The 25767-nt window shown below is 48.3% G+C and overlaps 1 protein-coding gene across 4 annotated transcripts in view; it reads left to right on the top strand.

Moving 5' to 3' along the window:
- The window catches only part of PPM1L (protein phosphatase, Mg2+/Mn2+ dependent 1L), an 84373-nt gene that overhangs the window by 23261 nt on the left and 35345 nt on the right, over window positions 1-25767 (top strand). Inside the window, exon 1 of one of the 4 annotated variants that reach the window (XM_021279686.4) lies at window positions 10569-10696. The exons of the other annotated variants lie outside the window; for them this stretch is intronic. The gene's annotated coding sequence lies outside the window, so the exon portion shown is untranslated. Of the gene's footprint in view, window positions 1-10568; window positions 10697-25767 lie in introns of those variants that run through there. 4 annotated transcript variants of the gene reach the window in all.

Below are 25767 nucleotides of genomic sequence, written 5' to 3'. Positions count from 1 at the left end.
CCTGCCTCCGGGATGGAATTATTTCAATCAGTGCCTTAAATGAGCACTTTCTGTGAGGGTTTAAATTGACAAGCATTTAAATCATCAACTTGAATTCTTTTTTTGCTTTAGTATTTATTTTAGCAATTACATCTCCTGATATATTTCTTCGCATTATCTGCATCTTGTATTGTTTGGGAAAAGGAGAATGGTACATGCTATCAGTTTCTTCTTTGAGATTTTTTTCCCCTGTTTTTGTGTGGATATCATAACTGTAAATAGAAGCAGAAGACAAACAAGACACTAAATAATGTACCTGCATTTGTTGGGAGTTACAGTACGATTGCTAATAGAACTAAGTGTGTTAGATGTTTTAATGCCGTGGAGTGTGAATTGATCTGAGACATACTTTAGGGACTTTAAAGGTTGATTTTGTATTGGAGGTGTTCTTACCAAGCGTCTCTCCCAAAAACCTGGACGTTGTGGCCGCACTGTTGGTTATGAGGTCAGGCGCTGTTTCCTCAGGTTCCATTTCTAACTTGAATCACAACAGGACAGAAAAGAGTTGGAAGTACTGCTCTGCAGTCAAGCTAACCTACCACCTTCAGAGAGAATGACCGTAAGCCAGCCAGTCACTTCAAAAACCCCAAACGTTTCCCTGCTTTGGAGAGCCCGCCATCCCGTAAGGTGGTCTTTGCTGGAGCGTTGGTGTCAGTCTGCTCGAAGGTGGCACCTTGATACTACGACCTCAGTAACCGCGCTTCTCTCTAACCTTCAGAGGCAAACAGGCACAGTTCAGAGCCTGTTATTTCAGCTAGCGGTCTTAGAATGTGAGTGTTTCTATTCTCAAGCGTGTTCTCAAACCAAAAAGAGCAGCACTCGTCTGCCTGCTTGCGGTGCCCAGCCAGGCAGGATGGCAGCGGTGTCCTGGCCTAAGTCTGCGTGTCACTTTGCTGGAAGGATGTTCTGAGTAGCTCAGCATTGCTCTTGGGATGTGTTGGGTTTTGCTCTCTTCGCTTTAAGTTCCCCGAGCTGGAGTTTGTATACGCTAAAGTGTTCATGTAAACTTTCAAGACTGGCAATTGACATAGCTGTTTCTAATAAACTAAACAAGGCTGTGGTGCCAAGGCAGAAGAGCCAAAGGAGAGCGTATCCAGCTGCATATTGGAATTAGTTGCTTCAAACCTAAGTTTTAAAAGCTTTTTTGGCATGTGGGTTGTGCGCCTCTTATTAAGGGAAAACCTGACTGTGAAGGAAGATGAGAATCATGTTGATGAATAATAGGAAAGGACACAACCTCAAACCTATTACGGTGCAGAGAGATTTTTACTGGAATGTTTTGTTACTGAGCTTCCCAGCACTCCCAATTGATTGGCAGAGCAGAATACAATTTGAGTGACAAACGCTGTTTAACGTTAATTGGGATTATTTTTATATACAAGTTCCAAACGTAGTGGTTTGTCTGTCCCGGGGGCTTTAAGTTTACCTGGCTGAGCTTCTGATCCAAAGTATTTCAGAAGTATATCGGGAGAAAACATTATACCTCTGTGAACAGGTGTTTTCAGATCACTTTACAGGCTTGAATTTCTGTTGACGTCCCTTGGCTGATGTGCTGCAAGTCAGCAATACAACTGAAAATAGAACTTTGTAGTCCCCCTGCTTTTCTCTCCCAGGTGCCACTGAGCCTTTTTGCTCTCTGTCGGGCACCAGCATCATTAACTGTGTAGCTTCCAGGTTGTTGTTGTTTTTTTTAATGTCATCACCTGCCTGCTGCTTTTTGCAATCTTCAGTTTTTTTTCTCTTAATGGTTATCAAGAAAATAAAGGGGCCTGAGATCCGGGAGCATCAATGCTTTCTCCATGTCACCACGGATCATAAGGGTCACCTTTCACACCAGGGCACGGTGCTGCTGTGTCCCTGTCCTGTGAGCAGCTTTGATGTAAACCTGAGCGGGCTGGGGCTTCTCCCCCAGCACTGCTCAGTGCCTTAGTACTGAACTCTCGTAGCCACAGGTTGATTTTAAAACCCAAAATGAGCAGTAGAGAACAGTGTGAATAAGATCCTCTCCTGGGCCTGTACGCTAACACTAATGGCGTTGGATTGAATTTCCTGAATTGTTCTGTCTAGACAAACAAGAGGAAAATACTTCAAATAAAAAAGCAACGTTTGTGAAATGCCAGAACATTTAATTTTACCGCATTTTAAATGAATTCTTTCAGCATTTTGTTTTGAAACAGATTTTTTGGCTTAAAAAGTAATGGAAATAACAAGGCACGGATGTGGGAAGCTGCCTGGCCCTATTAGACGAGGGTGAAGAGTGCAGCTGGTCCTCTGCAAGTGAGCTCCCAGCCCGCTGCCTGACTTCATAGCCCACAGCGGATCCCATGAACTCATCCCGTGCGGGAGCTGTGAGGCTGGTGCTTTATCGGTCACTTCTGGAGCTCAAGAGGTTCTGCCTGGCAGTGTCAGGAGTTGGGTTGTCACTCATTTAATCCCTGCTACCTAACTGGGGTAGCTCGCAGAGCTCCCAGGCTTTCCCTGTGGTGCTGCCCAGGGGGAGAGGCTGAACTTTGTCACGGTGCTCACCTGCTGCTCTGGAGGGGGGACGCGGTGTTCTCGTTCCTTGCCAACACGAGTCTTGCAGGGCCGGAGAACTTGGCATCGTTTGCTCCCTCTTGAGCAACATAAAGGAGTCACTGCTTGCAATGTAACGACTGCAGGTGTTGCAGCCTGGGCTCCCGAGGCAGTTCTCCTCCTTCCCTCCAATGCTCTGGTGCTGAAAGGAGAGTGAAATAAATGCCCTGCAGGACTGACATCTTCTGGAAGCTGCTGCTTTGGATCTGGGAGACCAGCTTTGAAGAGACTGGGTTGTGACCACAGCGGCAATGCGGAGGCTGGAAGGAGGATGGTTGGGGTGAGCTATTTGGTTTTGGCTTTTAGTCATGTTGATAAAACACTCAAGGCTGACCTGGTGTTTACTGAATTCAAGTTCTTTATCACAAGAAGATCTCTCTAAGCAGAGAGGAGAGTCTCAAGGAAGAAGGATGGGCTGAGAACAATAAAAGGGAATTAAACAAATTGCAGCTGGGGACGAGGGTCTGTGTTCTTACCGTGCCTCCATATAGCCACATGAGGAAGGAAAAGAAATGAAGCAAATTACAGAGGTGTGTGTGTGTCTCCCACACACACCTCTCCCAGGGGTGCTTACTGTTGCCTGAGGCCCCTGGCTTGAAGAGCTCGGTGCCAGTGGAAATGACCTGCAGGTGTCGGCTGTGTGCAGCGAGATCAGTGAGGTGCTGGGGGGCAGGGAGGTTGAAAGAGATAATGAGGGCCTGAAAGGAGTGAATATATAAACGATTTGTAGAGAGAAGTTACTAGTGGCCGGGTCTGTGGGCTGCTAGAAAATACAGGTGCTCCAGTTGCTGATTGTCTCACTGTTGCCTGCTTCCATCATGCAGCATTACGCCATAATACCCAAGAACTTAAACGCTGGAGTTCAGGAGCTTGCCACAAAGCTGCCTTTGTAGGCTGAAGGTGAGGCACGATGCCCCGGGGAAGCTGTTCCCATTGATGTGTCTGTGCAGCAGCAGGGTCCTGCGGCTCCCTGCGATGTGCTGGAGGAGTCCGAGCTCCTCCTCGCATCCAGGTTTTGAATGCTCTGGCCTCTGATTCACACCGGTTTGTGCAGGTGCCCAGACGCCTGCGGGGAGCTGTAGAAGTCTGGTGGCACTGGCAGTGCTCCGTAAGTGCTTTGCAGCTCGCCTCCTTGCTGCCCGACAGCCCTTTTCTGGTCCCTGCTTTGGGACATTGCTCTTGCATGTGCAATAGTTTCCAATATTGGAGACAACTTGAACCAGTTGCAATTAGTAAACATGTTAATGATCTCTTACTTGCATGAGCTTGGAAAAAAAAAAAAAGGGAAGTAATTAAATGACAGCTGAATTACAAAGGGACCAAAGCAGTGATGGGCTTGACTGTGTGGTGCGCGGCTCACACAGCTGTCAGCTACGTGGGAGTCACGGCTGGTGGACCTGAAAGGGGAGACATAAACACAGCCTTTCTTACTGACATCTTCCTCTTTCATAAGGAGAATTTACAGCGCTGTGGGACACTATTCATAGCTTAAAAACCTCAATATATCAAACTGGGAACTGAAGATCGCATCAGTCCAAAGTGAGAGTAGAGGGAATGTTTAAAAGTCAGTGGAACAAGGCAAGGTTTTTCCTTTCCGTCCCAGAGAAAAACAGCCCGTTAGCTGCTTCCTTGATTCATTCCAGTGAGGGTGAGAGCATCTGCTCCAGCTCTGAAGCAAAGGTTGGAGCAAGGGGCAGGAGAGGGCCCTGGTGCTGAGCCAGGATATGGATGCCAGCTTTGTTGTGTGCTCGTTTGTGTGCAGAATCACCATGGGCACCGACCGCTGCTCCTGGCCCCGCACCTCCTGCAGCAAGGTGCCGCAAAGAGCAGGCTCTGAGTTTTGGGTGCCCATCAGTCTTGCTTGTTGCCCTTGCGTCGTTTCCAAAGCTCTCGATGTTGAGCTGTTTGAGACAGAAGTGAAGAAGGGAGGACGGCTGCCCTGCGAGCAGGAGGCATTGACTTTGAATATCGTCCTGTGCGCTACTGGGTATTTGCAGGTTGTGCTGAGAGGTGATACAGGAAGGAGATGTAAAAATGCAGTTGCAGAGGTTTCGGTATCGCTCATCTCATCGCTGAGCACTGCCACAGCGCACTGAAGGGGCTGCACAGAGCCAGCTCCTGCTTTGCTCTGCGAGTTCTTCATCGGGAGAAAGGGCATCTTGCACAGAAGCTGGAGGCAGCAGCAGATCCAGCACTCATCTGAAATTGTTCCTAAGAAGAAGAGGAGGAATACAGCGATGGAATATGAGTTTCTATCAGGTTGTGGTGGTTTGGAGACCACAGGCACTGCTGTGGCTGTGACGTGAGTTAGCTGCTTTCAGCTAGTTTAGGTACCGTGACTCCTGCAGCTGCTGCGGTGCTCTGAGCTGATAAAGCTGGGCCCAGTTAGCCTCGGCGGCTCGCCGTGCTGCAGCAGGCACACGCTAGCAATATGCAAAGAAGCGCCTTAAAATTGGCACTTGGGTGCAGTGGTATAGGTTATCTGCCGTATAACACATCTTCTGTCTCCTCCAGACCTACTTAATTCCTCCTCATTTTACTCAGCCCCGAAGTTGAAATGTTTAACTGCTTAAATAAAATATTTGATGGCTGTTCCAGGACTTAATACTTGATGTCTGTGCGTGAAACCAGATCCCAGCTCGTTAGGATGAAACGGAGATTTCCAGCTAATAAGAGATGATAAAAGTGCTGGTTTATGTTCTGCTGTACGAGAGAATTTAGTGCTGATTATTTATTCTGTGGGCATTAGGTTTGTTCCTTTACATACAGCTTTTAAAGTACAGACTTTTATCCTGATGGCCTGCCTTGAAACTGAATTTCAGTCTGAGTTTGACAATCCGGATTTAGGCGCTTTTGGAAGCCAGAAGCTTGCGAAGCAGTAGCTAGCACTGTATCTGGATTTCATCAGTGCTCCTAATTCCTGCTGTTTTTCTGGACAAGAGATCTGCATCCATACTTGTTGAATAAATCAGGCGTGGGCAGGAGTGCACGGCGTGGTTGGCCGCAGTGCACATGTAAACAGCGTGAGGTCAGGCTGCAAAATGCTGCTGCTCTTCCTAAGTTGAAAGCAGCCAATAACCATAAATGTTTCATACACCTGAAGTATAGTTAGTGGAGGTTTTATTAATAGTTAAAAGAGGTCATCTTTGAAACAAAAGCTCTTGTTACATGCATATATGTTTAAGACCAGTGACATTCTGCTGGCATTGCTTATAGGTGTGCAACTCAGTGATTGGACTGGCAGCTGGTGAGCTGGAAGCCTCAGCATCAGTGCAAACGGGATTTAACACAGGAGGAGGTTGGAGAGTTTGTTGGAGTAACTATTTACTCCTGCTTTAGAGAGGGTGCTTCAAACTGCCCTACAAGAGAAGTTCATAAATTTTTTAAATTGCCCATCCAGTAAAAATTGCAGATTTATGTTGGCTGAATAATTCATCGCTCCCTGGTTGTAATCCTGGTGTGACTGCTGCCTTGCCAGCTGCAGATTAAAGTTCTCAAGGGTTCTTTAGTCGCCTTCGTCTAGACGAAATGGAAGCTGAACTTTGAGACCAAAGAGAGAGACTTGCGGTGTACGAGCCTACAAAGAACGAGATGAGGAAGAACAAAAAGAGGGTGGGAATTGTGGTGTCGTGCAGCTGTATCAAGCTCCTTTTGGCCAGGATGTCGAGGGCTAGTGGGCTGTCCTGTCCTCATTCTCCCAGCTGGTGTTTTCAGCCCTTGCTCTGCTGACAGAAGACGAGAGGAATGACAGCGATTTGTTGGGGCTGGGAACGCCTCGGTGGACGGCAGGCTCAAAGACTGTTGAACTCGTGCACTAATACAGGAAAACAGCCCGTGAAACCCACGTAAAGTAGGAGATATATTATAAAGTTTTATCCCGACTCAAAGAAAAGATGGAGATTTCTTTAGCAAAAAGATGACAATACTTGAAGGAAACATTGTGACATTTCACAATCTGAACAAGGACATTTCACCACAAATCTGCAGCTGGAAGGCTGCAGCTGCTCGTCTACAGGATTTGTCCCAGCTAAATGTCAGGAATGGAGCGGTCAAGAAAAAATGTCTAGAGAGTGAAGAAAAATCTGAGAGCATTACTGGCCTTTGGGCCTTTATTAGACAAGAGGCTCCTGAGGATTTGTTAGGTTAGATTAAAATAGGAAACTTTTAGCGTATCTCTGTCCTGTGCTAGGAAATATGTCAGAGCTGGAGCATCTGTTGTATAAACTCAGGCACAGAAATGGAGTGGTGATATATGAAAACTTGTTTTGGTAATTCCTGCATTGTGGAAACTGCATTTTGCTTACAAAACATTTTGAGCATCTATTGTAAATGTGCCTTTTAAAAGGATGTTTGTGTTATTACTGGATTTGTTAGTCCCATTTAAAGTTAATCCCATCTTAAGAAAATCTCTTCTCTTTAGAGCAAATAACGCTGTTTTAAAATCTGGATCTAGTTACATGTGTGCTCTGTGGTTATTTCTTCTTCCCCAGTCCCAACAGATGATTGTTCTCCACCGGGATGCTTCAGTCTGGTGTTGGGGCAACGACCGGCCCGTGGCAACCCCTGATGGCATTTGTGGCCTCCTGAGGTCAGAGAACTCAGTGTTTGCAACAGTTCAGGTTGAAAATTTGGCTTACGTATTATGGAAGCCAGAAGAGAAACTTTTGCCCCAGGCTAAGGGCTGTTCACCCCTAACAACTACAACTTTTTAGTGTGAGGCTGCTTGTTGCATCAAAACATGTAGTGTTTTAATTTCTGAACCACTTGGCAGAAATCAGGCACCAGGGCCGTGCTGGGCTTTGTACACTGGAGGTGAGACCATTTCTTTATTCTTACCACCTGAGCAGCTGTATGGTAGGAAAGCACGGCTGTCTCCTGAGGTTGTGAGGGACAAAAAAACATGTTAGGGGAATGCCCCCTACAGCTGCATTGCAAGCTGCAGGGTGCTTTGCTAGCAAAGCAAGTCTGTCTGGGAGAAAAAATTAAAGTTTGAATTCATCTTGTTGCTCTAGAAGTGAAAAAAGCAGTTGAAACAGAACTCATCTGTAACTTGAGGATGTTTTGACTGGACACGGGCAGTTTTCTTCAGTGCTCTATGGTTAAATAAAGAAGGAAAAAATAGTAGTCGTGTTCCAGGAGATCTCAAAATATTTTCCTTAGCTGCAACAGTGAAGAAGAAGAACCAATAAGCACAGCACAATAATTGTACAACCCTGAATTCCAAATAGCCGTAAACTGGGCACATTTTTTCATGCATGCTTTTTTGTTTGAACTTCTTCCCCTCCAGGACTGCCTCTAGTTGGGTGAGATGACCAGGGCAGGACAGCTCTCAGGGTGGTCTGCTGCAAACCTCTTGCTGCCTGACATAATGTGATGTTAATCTCTGCTTTTTCTCCTGCATCAAACAAAAACCTACTTTGCACTCAGCTTCTGCTTAGAATCAGGAGAAAATGTGTTAGTGTTTTCTGGGGACAAAACTGCACAGAGGGGCTCGACTGGGGGCTACACGCTCGAGGGACTGGCCCAAGCAACCGTGCCCTTGGACTACCCTGCAAGGAGGATGGATTTGCTTCCTTTGTGATGCATGGAGCTCCAGTTGGTATTCTTAATTATACATTAAATTAAATATACAATTCTTCCAAGGCAGGATTTTATACATTTTTATACATGTTTTCCAAGAAGTGGTTCTCTTTTACCTTATCAGAAAGGCCCCAGCTGTTATACACAAATGGTACAAGTAAATGCCAGCTAATTCCTCCTCTGTGAGGAGTCCTACATGCCTGCAACCAGCCTTTCCTGCCACTAAGTCAGAGGTGTGCTGGGAGAGAAGGAGCATCCCAGCTAGAGGTGCTGCTTAAATGTCTGTAGCACTAGAAGAAATTCATTTACCAGGCAGCTTTCTTGGGACATGTGCCTTTTGGTTTAGTCTGCTGGCAGTAACAGGAGCAGTGTGGGTCAGGTATTTGTATTTACACACGGGCTCAGTATTGTCAAGTCCTGGTCTTTAAATGCAGAAATAAAAATCCTCAGTGTGATGTTGGGCACTAAATGTTTGCATGAGGCTTCAGAAAGTGGCAATAGTTCGTGGAGATGTCATGCTGAATTTGGATGCCATTTTGGCAAGAAGGAAATCTAGGAAATAGAGCAACTGTGATTGCACTCAGGGCTGGAACATGCCAGGAAGGTCCTAGAGGCACAGTGGGAATTCTTCTCCTGTTTCCCAGTAACTTGGTGGGGGCACAGAAACAAACTCCGTGGATTAAAACTTTGTGAAGCAGGTGTTAAAATTTTAACAGGTTGTGATTAGTCCTAGGGACTGGGAGATTTAAGAAAATAATTGAGCAACTGGTTCCTGAGGTACGTATTTCCAGCTGATAAAAAAGTCTGCACAAGGCTATAGCCTGTCAGACGCCTCTGTGGAAGAAGGGCCGATGTGGAAACCGCCGGCACCAAAGAGCAGAGAGAGCTCGGGAGGCATTTGCTTGGCAGGTGCTCGTCCTGGTGTTCGCTGCCTCTGAGAAACGCCTGCAGCAGGAATACGGTCATACTAGGGAAAGAAAAATGCCCTAATGGGGCCGAAATGTTGTCTGAACGTTTGTTGAAAATCTCTTAGAAAACCTCCAATGTGATCAATACTTTTATTTTTTATTTTTTTGACTATGGTCTGTCTTTTTTTTTTTCCTAAAAAAAAAGAAGCAGGAAACAGTTGTGGCAGAACATTTCAGTGTCTGGAGGCAGTGAAAAAGCACCGATCTCCAGCGAGTGATGCGGTGTGGAGTTAGAGCCAGTGTGATCAGATTTGCCCTGTGTAGTTTCCTGCTTTTTCTTTTCCAGTTCATCAAACCCAGCTCGAAGCAGGCTTCCCCAGGCTGTGGTCTGTATTTCCTTAGCGTTCGACGGTATCCAGAGGTGCTGGCGGATTGACATTTAATTTGTTTGCACTGAATTACTTTACACCAACATACAGGATTTCAAATCCTGTAGGGTTTCCTGTTTCACCCAACCCAGCGCAGGGGCAAGCTGCCAGCAGGAGGGGAGCTCCCGTTCCCTGTGCTTCTCCTCCCTCTTCCCCAGGTGCTTTTTGTGGTCGTGGGGCTGTACAACCACAGGCTCCTAAACGTCCCCTGGCCCTGCTCTTCTGCCTGACACCAGAGATGCCCAGTCCCCAAAGGATCAACTCCTTTCGTTCTGTCCCAGCTGCTGTGATTCAGCAGATCCTGTTATTACACCTACCTTTTACCAGGCATCACTACCTTCTGCCTGCCCCATTTGTTTTCTTTTATTTCTGGACACTCAAAACACCGTAGGTGGAAGTTTTCTGCCTCGCTGTTAGACAAACTCTCCATGGACTTTGTTTCCTCCACAGTTTCACTGCTAAAATAACAAAAAAAAGGGAAATTCCCAATTCTACAGCTCCCCAGAGGCGCTGGCCTGGTAAGGACCCAGCAGCTTGGCGGCTTGCTTTTTTTTGCCCCCAGCTGGTGGCTGCAGGCACGAACTCACGCTAGAGCCAGCATGAAGGGAGGAGAGGGAACGTGGGGCAGGGACCTCTGCTTGGATGGGTTTCTCTGTACAAAGTTTGTACTCTCAGACACTTGTTTTTCTGTGCAACCCTGGCAGAAAGAACCTGCCTTGCCTTCTGAAGGCAGTGCCTCAGGTTAAGATCCTTGTGATAAGAGTATTTCTGTGACTCATGCTCTGTGTTTCAGCACCTGCTTTCTACCCCACCCGGTCTGCCATTGTATTTTTTACACCTGTGACTTGTTGGTAGTGTTCTTTCCATTCAAAAGCTCCCTTTCCAACCCCTTCACTGGCTCCAAGAGTAAGCTGAGCTCCTCTGGCTTTGGTGTTCCAACAATTTGGTGCTGCTCCCTGTGCTCCTTTCTGTGCCTGCCTTTGGGTGTTAACCTGCTTGTGGTTTTGAGTCAGTCTGTGGAGCTATAGGAGAAGTAATCATTATGTTAGAAACATTACAGAGGTGTGGGAGACAAGCAGTGGTGCTTCCCTGCATGATTTTCAGCTACAGCAGCATAAGCCAGCCGTAGTTTGTGCCTTGTGAAAGAAGAAGCTTCCTGGGAAGAAGGTAGGATCAGTAACTAACACTGTGCATGGTTTGTGTGCTCCCGTTGTATGGGTACAGTGAATTCCTTGTCTCTGGTGTAATAAACTGTTACTGCAGGTTGACGAGTGCTCCATAACGTGCTGGGGTAGCAGAGACAGAACAAATCTCCTCGGAGGCACTGTTAATGTTCATTGCAGAGCCACCGGCATCGCAGTGCTCCGAAGCAGACAGAACACAGAGAGGAGAAACTTTGTGGGGGCTGCATCCGAGGGCTCGGATCTAAAAGTAGCTGCTGCACTTTGGGAGCTAACGCGTGTTGGCAGTGGGAGCAACAGCACGGCTCCTCTCCTTCCAGCCATTAAGAGGCAAGTAAAACAGAGCTTTGCGAAGCCTTTGCATTTGGAGCTCCATAAATCCAACCGGAGGAGATGCGCGGCTCTCTTGGCACCAGCTCTGGGCATCCTGTCACGGAGGCCGCAGAAATTGGTGCTGTGCCACAGCCTGGCACCTCTGGGGTGTCCCCGAGCTGGCGTGCAGAATGGCTTCGGGGTGAAACGCCTCCCTTGGTGTGTGTGCCTCACCTGTAGTGAGCTAAACCTCGTGTAATGAAGCTGTCGCTCTGCTAAGGCTTATTCTTAGCAGCGCTCCTCCAGAGAGAGCAGTCGTGTTTTCCAGACAGGAGGCGGCCAGAGGGGAGCAACCTGCTCCTAGGAAAACGGTGAGGGTAGAAGGGAAAAGGGACTGCCTGCCCACCTGGGGCTGGAATAGGAGTTAGAACTTGGTGGTGTTGGTTTGAAGTTGTTTGGTTTGCTTTCCTGGACGTGGTACTGTGATAAACTCAGGAGCTGAAGCGAGAGATGAGGCGCTGCCTTCCCCTGAGCCAGCACTCCCCTCAGCAGCCAGCTTCAATCTCAGCGCGGTGACGCGGTGCTGTATTTGTTCGGTGAGGTAGCTCCTGTTGTCCTGGCCTCGCTGACGGCATTTCACAGCTTCTCGCTGTTGTGATTTATTTTCACTTTGCAATGAGGAACGTGAGCGCTTCCAAATTGGCTTTCGCGCAGCTTGACCTGTCTGGCATCCTCTCAGCTGCATTTAGGAATTCCTAATTCCTTTAATGCAAAAGCAGACGTTCCGTTTGATGCGTGTTTCGTGTCGCCTCTTCGGCTTAGCAAAACTTGAGAGAGAAGTCAGAGATTATCTAATAATAGCTGCAGGTTTTAGGAATAAGGCCCCAGACACGGCGTTGCCTCGCAGCACGGCGGGTGGGGTAATTGGCCTGCTGCTCCGCACCAAGGGAGCGGGCTGGGGGTGGCAGCCAGCTCTGCCTCTGCCCTTTGGATGCTTGGTCTGGGGCTTGGTGAGTTTTTATTTGTATTAATGTAACTTTGAAAGGAAAAAAGATTGCTTGTCGTGTTCATAAAGATAAAGGTGAGTGTCATCTCTGGCTTTGTTTTAAAAAAGGTGAAGGCAGAGCTTCTGTGATGCACATACCTAGGGGTAGCACTTCATCACCAGCTGATTTGTAGGAGAGCTGTGGAAGTAGCAGGGAACACGGTAGAAGTGCCTTTGTGCCTCCATCTGCTGAGTTAGCCACAGAAGAGGTGTCTGGGTGTTCAATCCGTATTGTATGGCAGAAGGCATTCAAGCTGTTAGAGGGAAATAGATAAACAAATTGATGAGTTTCTTGCATGCACTGAAAACAGCTTCACGTGACAAATGTGAGGGCTGAAAGCTCTGAAGATGTTGCAGTTATAAAGGCTCAGAGACATTTTAGAGTAGCAATTTTCTTTGAATTCCTTCAGCCTGCTCTGAAGGCAACATTTTGAAGGGGTTAAGACAAGAAACAGTGAGCCTGTAATTTTAAAATTGATTCTGTGCAAAATCAATTATACTTCAAAGTACGCTATTCTAGAAATAATAACATGGTTTGGTTATTGTTGCTTTATAAGTTTTGTTTCCAGAGCCTAAAGAAGCTATTCTGTTTTATTTCTCTCATATAAGCCTTCTAGGAATCTCGCCTTGCTTTTAATGGGTTGCTTGTCAATAAGGATTATCCGTGTGGTAAGCATATAATTTTATAAAGAATTTGGAGAGCGAGGGATTAAGCTGCCTTGTTGGAGAACCAGCAATGAAACAGAGACAGTAGAGAGAGGAACTGAATTAACCTTACGAGAACTGTTTTAAATTAGTTCTGAAAAAACTCGTGAATGCTATAAATGGGTCTGAAAACTTCAGCAGAGAAGAGACTGTTCCCAGCGCTGCATTTAGATTCACGTATTTGTCATCCATTGACTTGTTAGTTTGGGCGGAGCGCGCTGTCCTCTGGAAGGAGTGGGGAATCCTAACGCGTAGAATTGAAATGCTGATTTTCTTTCAGAGGCCTGTTTGCTTTTTCAGGTCTCCTTGGAGCTATAGCTTTGCTGTGCTGGGAAATGGCATAAAGCAGCCCCCTGACCCGATAAACACGAGTTGGTTCTGGCATAGCTCAGACAGCCAAACCTGGGTGCTCCCCCTTGCAAGTTATCCTGTCCCATCCCAGCATTGCCTGGAATAATTTTGGGACCTGTCTCTCGCTTAGGCAGGATGCGATGCCAGGTAGGTGAACACCGATACCTTTGGAGCACCTGACGAGCGGTCCCTTGGCACCAGCCCTGCTTGGTTCCTTTTTTTGCCGAGTGCCTTTCTCCACCTGTATTTCGGCACCAGTCTGTCACACTTGTTCCACGATGCTCTGTGTTCCTCTGCATCTCAACAGGCTTCGGGGTGCTACTCCTAGGGTTTCAAAGGACACTGCACTTCCTATCTAGCAGTCCCCCCTGATCTGATACTTGTTTGAGCTGCCTTCCAGCTGTACCCACAAACTCTCTGCCGTTTAAATGGGGGGATGCTGACAGAGCTGCAGTCCCCAACAGAAGAGGGAAAACAAATCAGGTTTCTTTACATTTAGTTTTTCTTTGCCGTTGTGATCCATTCTGTAGCTCCATCTTGATGCAGTCGTTTTTATGGCAAAATCTTTTATTCACTTTCAGTATTCTCACTTGTGTTTTTATGCAGGATTTGCAGTTTATCACATCCTTGAAAGCATCTTTCTCCCTAAAACATGGGGCTCTGGTGTTCTTCGTAGTTCTCTCACCCTATGATCGTCATCGACTCAGGCTTCCCAGTGGTTTTTTCGTTCCAGCCTTTCCTGGGCACTAGTTTGTCTTCCTCCTCTCCTTCATACTCCTTTGTCGGCACCTTTGTGTCCCATCTTCCTCTCTGTCCATGTTCTGGAGTCAGTGAAAGCTGTCCTCTCTGCCCTCTGTTTCTCCCTCCAAGCCTCAGGTTAAGATGTGCAGTTTTCACCCTTCGTTCTCTCCGAGCTAAGCTCTCAGTGGCCAGGCCCCCATCATCTATCACCCTTCCTCTTATAATTTCTTTGACTGGCAGGCTGTACACCCCAGGGCTAAATTTTGCAGCACCACGACGTGCTCATCTATCTCCTCATGCCAGGCGTCTCCTCTTTCTGGGTGCTGTTTCCGAGCAGTGACTGCATGTGAGGCTGCCGGCCCTGGGCCTACGCTCGGCTCCGAGCTCACGTCCTGGCCTGCTTTCCCTGCCAGCTCCCAGATTCCCCCCGCCCTGACTCCCCTGCTGGAGGAGCAGCAATGTTTTCACACAAATCATGGGTTTGGGAGGAAATTTTCAGGTTTTATTCACACAAATTGTGGTCTGGGCTTATATAGTATGAGCATGTAGCTTTTCTGAGGTGCTGAATGCAATTTACAGAACAAGGGCAAGCACAGAAATAGGTGCTAACAGTAATGAAATAAAAAGCCACTGAAAAATATAGTCCAATGTTTTACTTTTTGGTTAGCTTTGCACATCAACTGCGTGGCAACATCCGACTGCTTAGCGAGTTCTGATTTATCCCTTTGCCAGCAGAGCTGTTAGTGCCTGGCCAGCCTTCCCCTACCCGTTTATCACTTCTGCAATACGAATGTGGAACACAGCAGGGGGTGGGGGAACTGTAGTTAAATTTGTTTGTAATGCCAAATGAACACATTGCTTGTTTTGAAGCTATTTCTGAAGCCCTCTGGATAATGGGGGATCTGCCCGCACCGTGCATCCAGCTCTTTGATGGCCAGCAGCTCGTGTGGGTAGAGCGAGGAGTTGCCTTGTGGTGCTCTGGCACTTTGTGGGGTCCTACATCATCTCCTGGAGAAGTCGTCTGCTGCAGGTAGCGTTCTGTTAATGCGATGGAGTTCGGGGCCCACCCTTGGTCCAACAAATATCTCTCTTTGCAGAAACCGCAGGTGCTTCCCCAGCAGGCAGCGCTTGTGCTTGGGTGCCGTGAGGTCAGGGAGAGAAAGTGAAGCAGAACAATGCGTCCTGTGTGTGAAACCAAAACTGGTGAGAGCCCCAACCCGCCTGCTTTGCCTCAGTGCTGATAGGAGGCAATTGTTCCTCGCGAGGCTTTGGCTCTCTCAGGCGCCTTATTCTTTCGCAGGAATGTCAGCCCACTCTGGAGGAGGCTCGGCTGCTGTGACAAAAGAGCTTTCTGTTTAGTCGCCGGTGTTCAGAAAGGGGCTCTGGGTGTCAGATAAAACCTTGTTTAGAAGCTCGGTCCGGTGGCGTCGTTCAGCTGCATCCCCAAATCGCCCGCTGCCATCTGCTGAGCTCTGAGCAGAGGGAACGGTGCAGCCGTGGATTTGCAGCATCTCAGAAAAACCTGGAAATGTCCAGGCAGTGCCAGGTAACTTCACTGAGCATCTCGTGCCTGAGCCAGCCCTGCTGCTCCTCTTTTCTGGTCGGTGTCACGGGGATCAGTACCCCTCCCAGCTACTTCTGGCACCTCCCCCTGCTTCTGTGGGGTTTTGTAATGCAGAAAGTCTGACACAAGCCCGGTGAATTGGGCCCTAGTCATTTCCTAACAGATGGGCCCAAATTGGATATCAGAGGGCTGAGGAGCGTGTAAGCATCCAGCTAAATGTTTAATGATACCAAATATTAAAATCTAGCTCTCCCACAGGCAGTAAAAAACGAGGATTAGAAAGCTACCTAGTGACGTTTAATGGTAGCCTGAGTGGCTTTGGGATGCGAAGAGCAAACACTTTGGGGTTTATGTGGTGTAATAAAGCTCCATAACAAGTGCCAGGCTTTATTCCCAGCCTGGGAATGAATCCTCTCATAGCTCGCCACTCGGATGCGGGTCCTCTTTACTCACAGAAGATAAAATCGTCTGCCTGTGATGCAGGCACGCGAACGGTTCCCCAGGAGCTGCTAGGAATCTGAAACAAATGATCACAGGCCCGTGTCTTGCTTTTTCATATGATTCCCCAGTCGGATCAATTTAGGCTTTCCCTCTTAACTACTGTGCTGTGAGCACAACACGCTTGGTTTTTAATTATTTGGCTCTTAATGCCAAAAAAACCCACATGTAACCATAGTTGGATGGCTTCGGAGAGACCTCTTTAGGCCTAGTGAAGTATGTTTTGGTATCAACTTGGAACTGGTTCCCTTTGGGGACACTTGGTTTTGGGCTGCTGGATGGAAACTGGATTCATTTCTCCATGAGAGCTGTTGGAGACGCAGCTCTCCTCTTAATGCCTGTCGGGTGCGTGGTGCTGGAGGGAGCTGAAGCTTCAGCTCTGGCTCCTGGGCTTGGCGTCTTCACACGTCGATAGCCATGTGGCCAGGTGGCTCGTACAGCGTGGGGTTCTGTTCTGAAATACGCTTAAATGTACGGAGTAATGCGATGGAAATCCATCCCACAGGAGGTGTGATAGGCACAATGCTAGGTGGTGGAGCAGGGAACCAAATGACAAAATACCTTTGGTATTTACACAGCCACAGGTGCTTCTAGTCGCTTTTTCTCTCAGATTTTTACAAAGAACTGTATGGGTAATGTTAAATAATCGCCTAACATCTCAAATGAGATGGAGGCACCGCAGGTTTTGCTATAACAGAAAAGCAGGGTGAGTTCTTCTGCTCCTGGTTGTGCAGCAGGAGAAGAGATGGAAGTTTAATAGTATTTGATCCGTCTGTAATCTGTCCCTCTGAATTCATGTGTATTTTTATTAGGCACTCCAAAGTGATATCAAAGTGTACGATTATAGGGCGAGAGAAAGGGAAATCAGCAGCAGAACGGAACAAAGTTACTTCTCCTCGACCATCGCCACCAGGAATTAATTAGCAGAGCTGTGCAGGCATTGCAGGTTCTGTTTTTAGAGCTGTTTCCCTGAAGAGCCCCAAACCCCAGATGTTCTCCCCAGCACCGTGCGCTCTCTCTCACCTCTTCGATTTGCCTGCGCCGTAGCCCAGTTAGCGGCACGGAGCTGCTTCTGTGGCCTGAAATTGTGAGGGGGGAAGTTATTTACTTATGGTCACGCTTCGAGAAAGTTTAGTAATGATGATGAAGTTTAGTAGTGATGTCAACGTAATGTTTTGTAGGAAGATTGGCACTTTAAAGTCTGTTTTTTCTATTGAGATTAAATGGATAAAAGCTTTAAAACCTTGTTTGACAGAAACTGCCGTGGAACACTTGTAGAGGCAGCCGGTGTTGCAGCACGGTAAATACAGGCTGTGTTAGTTTGCCTGTCCTGGCGAATGGGATCTCAGCTTCTGGTGTACAAGGTGCTGGGACAGTGCCTGGAGCTGTTGGAGTAATTGGGGCATTCAGGAGAAGGGAATGAATGAGAAGAGCTCTTTAAGGCGGCTGTTCTGCAAAGACTGGGGGAAGCAATGCTGCTGTGATCGTCCTTGGTGCCTCCGTTACATAAATGCTTGGGATTCTTCAGTTTGCTGTGAGTGGAACAATCTGATGTGCTGATGCTCACCGCGAGCTCGAACACATCGTGGTCTGCCGGCCAGGAGCCAGGTCACCACTTGCAACCCTGCATGTGGTTCGTGTCCTAACCAACAGCGGGCACTCAGGTGGGTTTGGTGAGCAGCACCCGGCGCGATGCTCCTGCTGGCAGCAGCCCAGTGAGTACCGAGCTCCAGGGATGACACCGGTGGCTGTTCTGCTGCTGCCACCGGCCCCGAGCTCCTGCGTGCGGCACGGCGCTGCACAGCTCCCGTCCCTGCTATTTATAGGCCCTGCTGGGGCCGGGATGCTGGCAGCCAGAAAGTTCTGTGCTAAATTACAGGCCCTAATGATAGTTTTTTCCTGTCCAACTTCACATGTAAGGAAGCAATTAAGCCCTTGGGCAATTAACTGTCAATTAAAGCGTGACTCTTCCTAAATTGCCTCTAAGTAACTGGGAGTTAAGTTCATCGAGATGAGAAAATCAGCAAGCGACACCAGGGGTGCATCTTCAGAGGGCTCTTGTTTCCACGGTGGTCAGCAAGAGGAAAGCCGTGTCATTAGCTGCGCCTGGCACGTGCTTGAAGCAGCTCTCCAGCTTCATCAGCGGTAATTGCTATGATCAATATGCGGTTAATGCAAGTAAAACGAGTTCCTAATTAACTTGGTGAATCAAATCTGTGTCCAGGCTTACTCCTGTCCCTTCTAAATAGGCTGAGGTTTTTCCAAGGCTTTTTTCTATGATGTACTAAAACAACTACGTTGTGTTTATGCTTCTGCAAAATGATACACTCTGGATTTGGTGTATGTGTTTACCTAGCTCCTCTTCATTGAGAAGCATCTATTCTTAATTTTGCCCATGCTACTTTATGAGCAGACTGAAATACAAAATAGTTTTGAGCGAGGCATCTGAAGTCCAGAAGTTGGTGGCTGCAGGTTTCCCAGCTGCTTTTCGTTATGATTTCAATGCAGTTGTGAATGTTTTCTGTCTTCACAAAGCTGCACTGTCTCAAGCTGATCTGCAAAGTGCAGATACCAAGAAACCCTCACGGCTCAGCTCAAAAAGTTGAGGCTCGGGTCACACCTGACAAGCCCCAGGGGCTGGTGAAACCTAGAAGTGAGATGGGGTTGTTCCTCCTGGCTGTACCACGAGCCTTGGGCACGGCTGGGAGGCAGAGGGGTGCTGCTGGGGCAGGGCAGGGGGCAGCTCCAGGGGTCCCAGCGGGATTTCTGAGCTGGGGAGATGGCTGAGGGGACATGGGGACAATGAAGGGTGACCCTGGCTGGTGGAAGCAGCTGCTGCTGCCTCCTCTCGCAGCTCCTCCTCCTCTATTATGCCGGTCTCGGCTGGCCTTGGCAGCTCCATCTCCTGTCCCTTGGGGACAAGCCTGATGAGCTGGGATTATCCCAGTCTCTGTTGCCTTTGGGTGTAGTAATTGGCAGGTGTGAAGATATCTGTGAGTTAGGAATGGAAAACACCCCCGTGGTAGCCTGAATGAATATGGATGTGTGAAGGATGGCGTCGGGAAAGCAAATCAGCCCGAAGAGCTGGAGAAAGGAGCGCTGGCGACAACGCTGCTACGAGCAAACGGCAGCGGCTTACCCTGCCTGAATGAAGGGCCCCTGGCAGCGTCATTTGTCCAAATTGCAGACTGCAGTCTAGAACTTAAAAGGCACTTCAATATTCCTAAACTGAAGAATTATTCATAGCACAATGTACATCTGAGCTATTTTTAGAAAGTGCCAACGAGAGACTATTCATCTTACATTTACTTGGGGATTCAGGCTGCTGTAACGTGTGGCGTGGATGACTTCTGTGAAAATGCCTGCTCGGAGGAGGAGGAAAGCAGAAAGTGCTGTGCCTGGCTGCTGTTTGCAAACCATACATCGCCTGTTAGAGCACGAAACAGCATCCTTGTGAGCAGGCAGGCAGCAGAACCCTGCCTGGAACAAACTACCGGCGATTTCCCCTGCACGAGCACTCAGGACGCACAGACACCGTAAATGCCTTTCAGAGGCACGAGGAGGATCCTTTACCCAGTCCAACGTTCATTTCACTCATGTTTATTTTATGAGTGAAGCTGCATTAAACTTTCACTCAGAACAGGCCAGGCTCCAGCCCTGATCCGATCGGGAAGCAGGAATCTGCCTGAGGACAGAGCAGCGGGGCCTGGAGGAGACACGGGGCAGAGGCCGAGCGCTGAGAGGAGCAGCCCACCCTGTAAGGCCACCCCTTGGGGGCAAGGTTTGTCCAGGGAGGTTTGTGTCAAATTGCACTTTGCTTCCTCACTGCCCTTGCTGCTGGGTGCAGAGCTCCTGTCCTCTGCCTGCCGGCTCCTCACAGCCATCAGGCCTATTTTTATGTGAGCTTTAAGTGTGACTGAGGAGAAACCCAAGCCAAAGCCAGCAAATAGAGGAAAGGATTTGCTGCAAAAACATATTTTAAAGTACCTATTTAGTGTAAAGTAGCTTCAGAGGAACCACTCGAGTGCTTACCCCGTACTTTTTCATTAATATTTATCTTGGAGCAGCTGAGAAGGCAGCAAGGCCTGTTGGTGTTGGGCAGAAGAACACATCAGAGCATTTGCTGATGATGCAAAACGTCCTTTTCGATAACAGAAATATCATTCTCCTTCTGCTCTTCAGGGAAGCATTTGTGTTAATGGCCTTCACTGCAGTAAAGTCGTGGCCTGGCTTCTCTTCGGTCTCGTGACTGTTCACACCTGGGGTTTGGGAGGAAGAAGGCGTCCTGCAACCTGCATTGAAGCACCACAGGCAAAGCCAGATTTCTGTCTGAGGCTCCCCCTGTGCTGAACGTGGAGAATTTGGCTCCTGAGATAGCCTGTGGGGGGTTGCTGCTGGTGCTGACTGCCAGTGATGAACGTCATGGTCCGTCCTGCAGCCAGAGCTGCTTCCTTGAAGGCTGTCGGTGGGGATATACAGGGAGTAAACTCCTCTGGTGTGTGCTGACCAGAGCTGAGTGCCTGATTAAAGCAGAAATTCCTCCTCTTCAGCTTCCACATCCTGCTAACAGCACTGAGCAGCATCCCGTGGTTATCTGTAACCAAGTGGGTGCCCTCCTTCCTCTTCTGCTGGAGAATTATTCCCAGTTGCTGTTTCCAGTGGAGGTCTGTCACACACTTTCTTGCCTGTCATAAATACAAAATGTGGCTCGTGTTCACAACTGAGGCGTGAGGCTTTGGTGGCGATCCAAATATAGTACGTTATTAAGGTGCTTTCAGGAGGTGTGCCCATAAAACAAGTTTATGAATAAGCACCCTTTATCTTTCCTGCACGTTTTGCAGGAAAATGGCTTGTCAAGTTGACTCTGATGGATGGGCTTTTATTGTGCTCTGCTGAAAGCTCTGATCTATGGGGATCTCTATAAGCAAGTTTCTGAGGGGGGGCAGCTGGAGAACCACAGGCAGCAGGGAATTACCAAAGCTTCAAATCCCCAAATTTCACTGAAATGATTATATCCTCCAATTTTGGCCTGTTAATTACGATGTTGGTTTCCTCATCCCTCCATGGGAGGAACGCTGTGGTTTGCAAGTCTCACAGGTCAGCAGAGTGCCGTGGAACTGGCACAGTGCACGAACATGAAGCTAGCATGGGACCTGCTGCCTTTGCCGTGAACCACCCTGTCTCCTACCCAGCAGGAACTGTGAGTTCTTCCCAACACCTGCGTGCTCTCCCAGTCTCGCATCTCCTTTTACCACTTGCTCTCATCTGTTTTCTTTCCAAGGAAGAGGCTTTTTGGCTCTTTAAGCTTCTTATGCTCCCCAGCTCAATGCTTCTTCCCTTCCAACACCCCTCTTCAGTCTTACTGGCACAGTGGGAGAGCCCAGAGCTTATTCTGCCCATTTCCCCAGCGAGGGAAGCAGCAGAGCTGCTCCGAGCCGTTATCTCTCCTGGGGCTCTCCTCTCCTCTTCTCATTGTCCTCTCATCCCCTGCCTGCCTCAGCATTGCTCCTGGGAGTGAAAGGGGCAACCTTCCTTTATTGGGAAGGTCTGTGGCAGTTTGCAGGCTGAAATTCATTGGAGCAGCTCTGACAGCTCACGCTCAGCAAAAATCTGCCCTTCAGTAATGTTAATAATGTGACTTTATGTTGGGATTAATCAGCCTGACAGCTTCCTCTTGGAAGGACGGCTTCCCCCTGGAATGGGAGCTGCTGCAGATCGTCACACTTCATATGCAGTGATAGGAGTAAATTAGCAAGATTTAAAGTTTATAAAAAGGGGCTTAAAGAAGTGATTTTTTTTTTTCTGCTGTTGGCAAATGGTCAGCTCGGCGCTGTCAGCAATCCCAGCAGCAGCTGTCCCCCAAAATTCCCGCAGCTTGTCTGCACAGCAGTGACCAGGTGATATCTGTTTGAAACAGGTCCCTGCAGCTGTTTCTGGGTCCCAAAAAGCATTCCAGCAGCAAGTGTCCAGGCTGTGAGATCCGGCAGGGTGCTGGGATTTGTGCAGGAGCCTGGAGCTGTGCAGGGGCACGCGGCTTCTGCTTCACAGCACCTTGCATCCCAGAGCCACAGCTCACAGACCTGTCATGTTCTTGGCACTGTTGGTGCTCAGGCCTCTCAAAGTGTGCTTTTGTGGTTGCTCAGCCCCTGTGCACACATTTCATGCTGTACAAGTTCCTGTACTGCTTGTCCTGGTTGAACTGCAGCTGCATTGTGTTTGGGTCCATAACAACTCCTTCTCCTTTGTATCGCTTTTCCAGGTGAGAACTTGTTTGTGCAGCGCTGTGTTTGCTTTGGTAGGCTTCCATTGTTAGGTGGGCACTTAAAAACATCACTTTCTCTTACACAAGAGTAAGAGGGTGTAGATCAAAGCGGCACACCTTGGCACAGAGTAACTTGTGCAACATCCTTCAGCTCCTGTTAGGAATTGGCTTGTAAAAGCTGATGGGGGTGAAAGAAAGCGTCTCTGCATAGAGTGCCTCTATCCATCTGGGAAGAGGATTGTGTTTTGCCCAGTTGGTAAGGTTTCCCATCCCAAAGCTGGAGGTGGTGGACTCGTGTCAATGCTTAGTGGGAAGGTAAGGACCACGGTGATGGGACTGATTTCATTGACGTGCATATCCTGAATGCTGAGGTGATAGAGCCCAATGCCAGACGTGCACTGATCAGGGGTTCATTAAAACACATCTTGTTTGCTGGACAAATGCAGCGGAGGAAACTGTCCTTCTGCAAGTGCTGCTGGCCGTGTTTAAGGCTGAATGCTGTTCCTGGGATAACAGACCAGCTCTGTGCCACTTCCAGCCCTCAGATTTGCATCAGCCCGCGATGACGGCAGGACATCAAGTCTCCTCAGAGCACAGCAGCGCCCACCCCTCGCTTCCCCAAACAAATCTTCTCCTTTTCAGTGCTCCTGTGGTGTCAGGAGCAACAAAGACAACCCTTCAGGTTTCTTGTAAGAAAAAAAGCAGGGCGAGTGTGTTCTTGGATTTCCTCCTCCAGCTTTTCTGGGAACGGCTCTGCATTATTTATCTTTAAACAAGTTTTCTCTGATTTGATTTTTTTTTTTTTTTTTAAGAGACAGCCTTTGGAAGGAAAATTCTGTTGCATTGTGTATAAAGCAAGAACTTGTGTAGTCCTTAGCTATGGTTTATATATTATACATGGTGCTGGAAGCATAAAAACGTGTGTGTGTGCATTTATATGGATGTGTTGCTGTCTGAAATACTCCAGGATTGCCTTAGATTGGCAGCCCTGAACGAATTCCTGGTCACTGCAGATTGCCAGGCAACACAAGCTGTGGCTGTGCTGAATGATCTCTGCCAGAAGCACCAAATCCCATTTCCTATTTAAGTGTTTGGTGCTGGTGTCCTGAGGGGAGCTTGTGTCGCCGTGTGGCACATCCAGGTGCTGGCTGGAGGGAACAATTCAGGGAGTTAGCACCTCCAGAAAGATGAGGGGTTCGGCTTGGGATGCGGGCTGATCTCACGGCCTGCCTCAGTCCTGCTGCAGTGTAATTTTCAGCTTTCATTTTGGGCTTTGCCAGGTAGAATCATTGCTTCATTTCAGCCCATTGTGCTTCGTGTTCTGGTTCAGGGTCCTTGGCACAGCTCTCCTTGCTTTGGGGAGATCTTAATGGCTTGGGATAAACCACTGAGCGTGAATCTCTTGGGTTTTCCCTTCCCCTTTCAAAATCTGACTGTTCCTGGTAGTGCAATTCCAGATGTTCCTCTGGAACTGAAACTTTACCTCGTGCTTTCTTTCTTTGCTTGTGTCACGCCTGCTCCTGGGCTCTCTGGGTGCAGTAGGTGTCTGTGGGGTGGCTCTTCCAGCTGGCCAGAGCTCCCTCAGCTTTCCTGAGCTTTCCCCTTCTTGTCCCTGTTCCTGTCTCGCCTTTTTCAGCCCACAGGGGAGGTCTCGGTGGTTCCTACAGCTGTCAGCTCACCCGGCCATGGTTGTGGCATGTCCTACCTGCTGAGCAAATGCCTCTTCTGTGCCCGTGGGCAGGAGGGAGCGTGGTAACAGCTGCCCTCTTGCCGTGATGTTGCCTCTCGTGAGCCATCCTGGCTCTCCCTCCCAGCACCGCTTCTGAACTCTCAGCACAGCCCCGCCACAGCTGCCAGTGCTGCTGAAACCTTCCCAAAGCAGCCTCCAGAAGGCCAGGTCGAGTCTCCCCCCTACTCTGATGCACAAACGGGTTTCACCGGGACTAACCCCGGGTGGCAGTGTGACTGGGAGGCAGCTGGAATTTCAGTATCATGAAGGATTTCAGAAGTGGAACCAAATCCATTTCCTTAAATAATTCTGTAAGTTAGCAGCAGCTGAAACAACAGTCATGCTGCTGATCCTTTGCTTTGCGTGTTCTCTGCTTACTAACATTTAAAAATACTGCTCAGACATCCAGTCATCAGCTCAAATTCAGCAGCACAAACCCAGCTCTGACTTTCATACACGGGATGCAAGTTGTTGCTCTTGCTGGGGGCTGTTCTCCAGCAGGGATGGCCCTGTACAGCCCCTGCTCCCCAGCTCCGTGCTGCTGAACCACGAGCAACAGGGAAGCATCTCTGCTGCCAGAGTGGATTGCGAATCCAGGGGGATTTTGGTAAAATCAGGTTTTTCTAACTTGCCTTATGAACTTGGGTTTTTAAACCTTTTCTTCGAAGTAGTGGAAGGAGGCGGTGCCATGCTCTGAGCTTTGCCTTCAGTCATCTCGCAGGGTACCTGACAACAAGATGCTTGATGCTGTATTCACGAGCGATTTCCATTAACACCAGCAGCAAAAATTACATCTGAAATTCAAATCTTGACTCTATCATGGCATCCTTTAATTCCGAGCTGAGGCTTTTATTTTGTTTCTGAACTGTATTCATTAAATGTTTACACTGGTGGATTTAGGGAGAAAAACCTGACACGTGAGCCCTGCGCCAGCAGCAATTTGGCCACTTCAACTTCTGGAAGGAAAAAAACCTGGAGATCGATGATTTCAGGTATTGTACAGCACATCTTCTGCGAGCCATACACAGTGAAGCCGTGCGTGCACCCACAGACCTGGCAGGTGTAGGGGAGCTCCTGCTCCTCTGCTGTGGGGTTTGCCCAGAGCCCTAGGGTGTCCTGTGCAGGCAGGGCCCCATGAGGATCTCTGTGTCCTAAGGTTCATGAAGCACACCCTCCAGCAGGGTTAAAATAACATTGTTCAGGTTTTAATCTTAAAAGTTCAACATCCTGGAGTTAAGTTCCTAATCCCCGTCCCCTGTACCACGTTTCCGCCCCCCCCATGTTTAGTTTCTGTGCTATTCCCTGCATCAGCTGCAGCTTTAGGTTTAATTTGCATCTTTTTTCTTCTCTAGTGGTGCTTTTATGGACAATGTGATGCTAATTTGGTGTTAACAGCTGAAAAAAAATAATTTCATCTGATTAAATTAAAATGCATAGCTGTGATTTCATCTTCAGCCCCGCGCTCCTGAAGGCGGCACTTCAAATTTCTGAGCTGTTCAGGGAAAAGCTGCTCGGGCCAATGTCATTCTAAACTTTACATTCAGCTCAATTTACTGTGTCCCTTGTATGTAAGTGCTCTGAAAATGCGATAGTTGACTCGAGGCAGCAGAGCAGTGCGTGTGGGAGCTCTGTACCCAGCAGGAGGGATCTCAGCAGCACCTTTGGTCCAGTTGCAGGATATGGGGCTGAGCTCCCCGACCTGCTGTGCTTGTTCCATTCCTGAGCTCCTACCTGGAGCTCACCTGAGGGCAGCTCGGGGACCAGGCAGGTCCCTTGCCCAGCTGCTGTTTTCCACCATGGAGGATGAGAGGCAACGGTCAGCAAATCACAAAGTGGAGATGCTGTCGCAG

This window comes from Anas platyrhynchos, chromosome 9 (genome assembly GCF_047663525.1).
Source record: "Anas platyrhynchos isolate ZD024472 breed Pekin duck chromosome 9, IASCAAS_PekinDuck_T2T, whole genome shotgun sequence".
NCBI classification, from domain to species: Eukaryota; Metazoa; Chordata; class Aves; order Anseriformes; family Anatidae; genus Anas; species Anas platyrhynchos.
The sequence above is the reverse complement of the archived record's forward strand: the minus strand, read 5'-3'. Positions and strand labels throughout refer to the sequence as shown.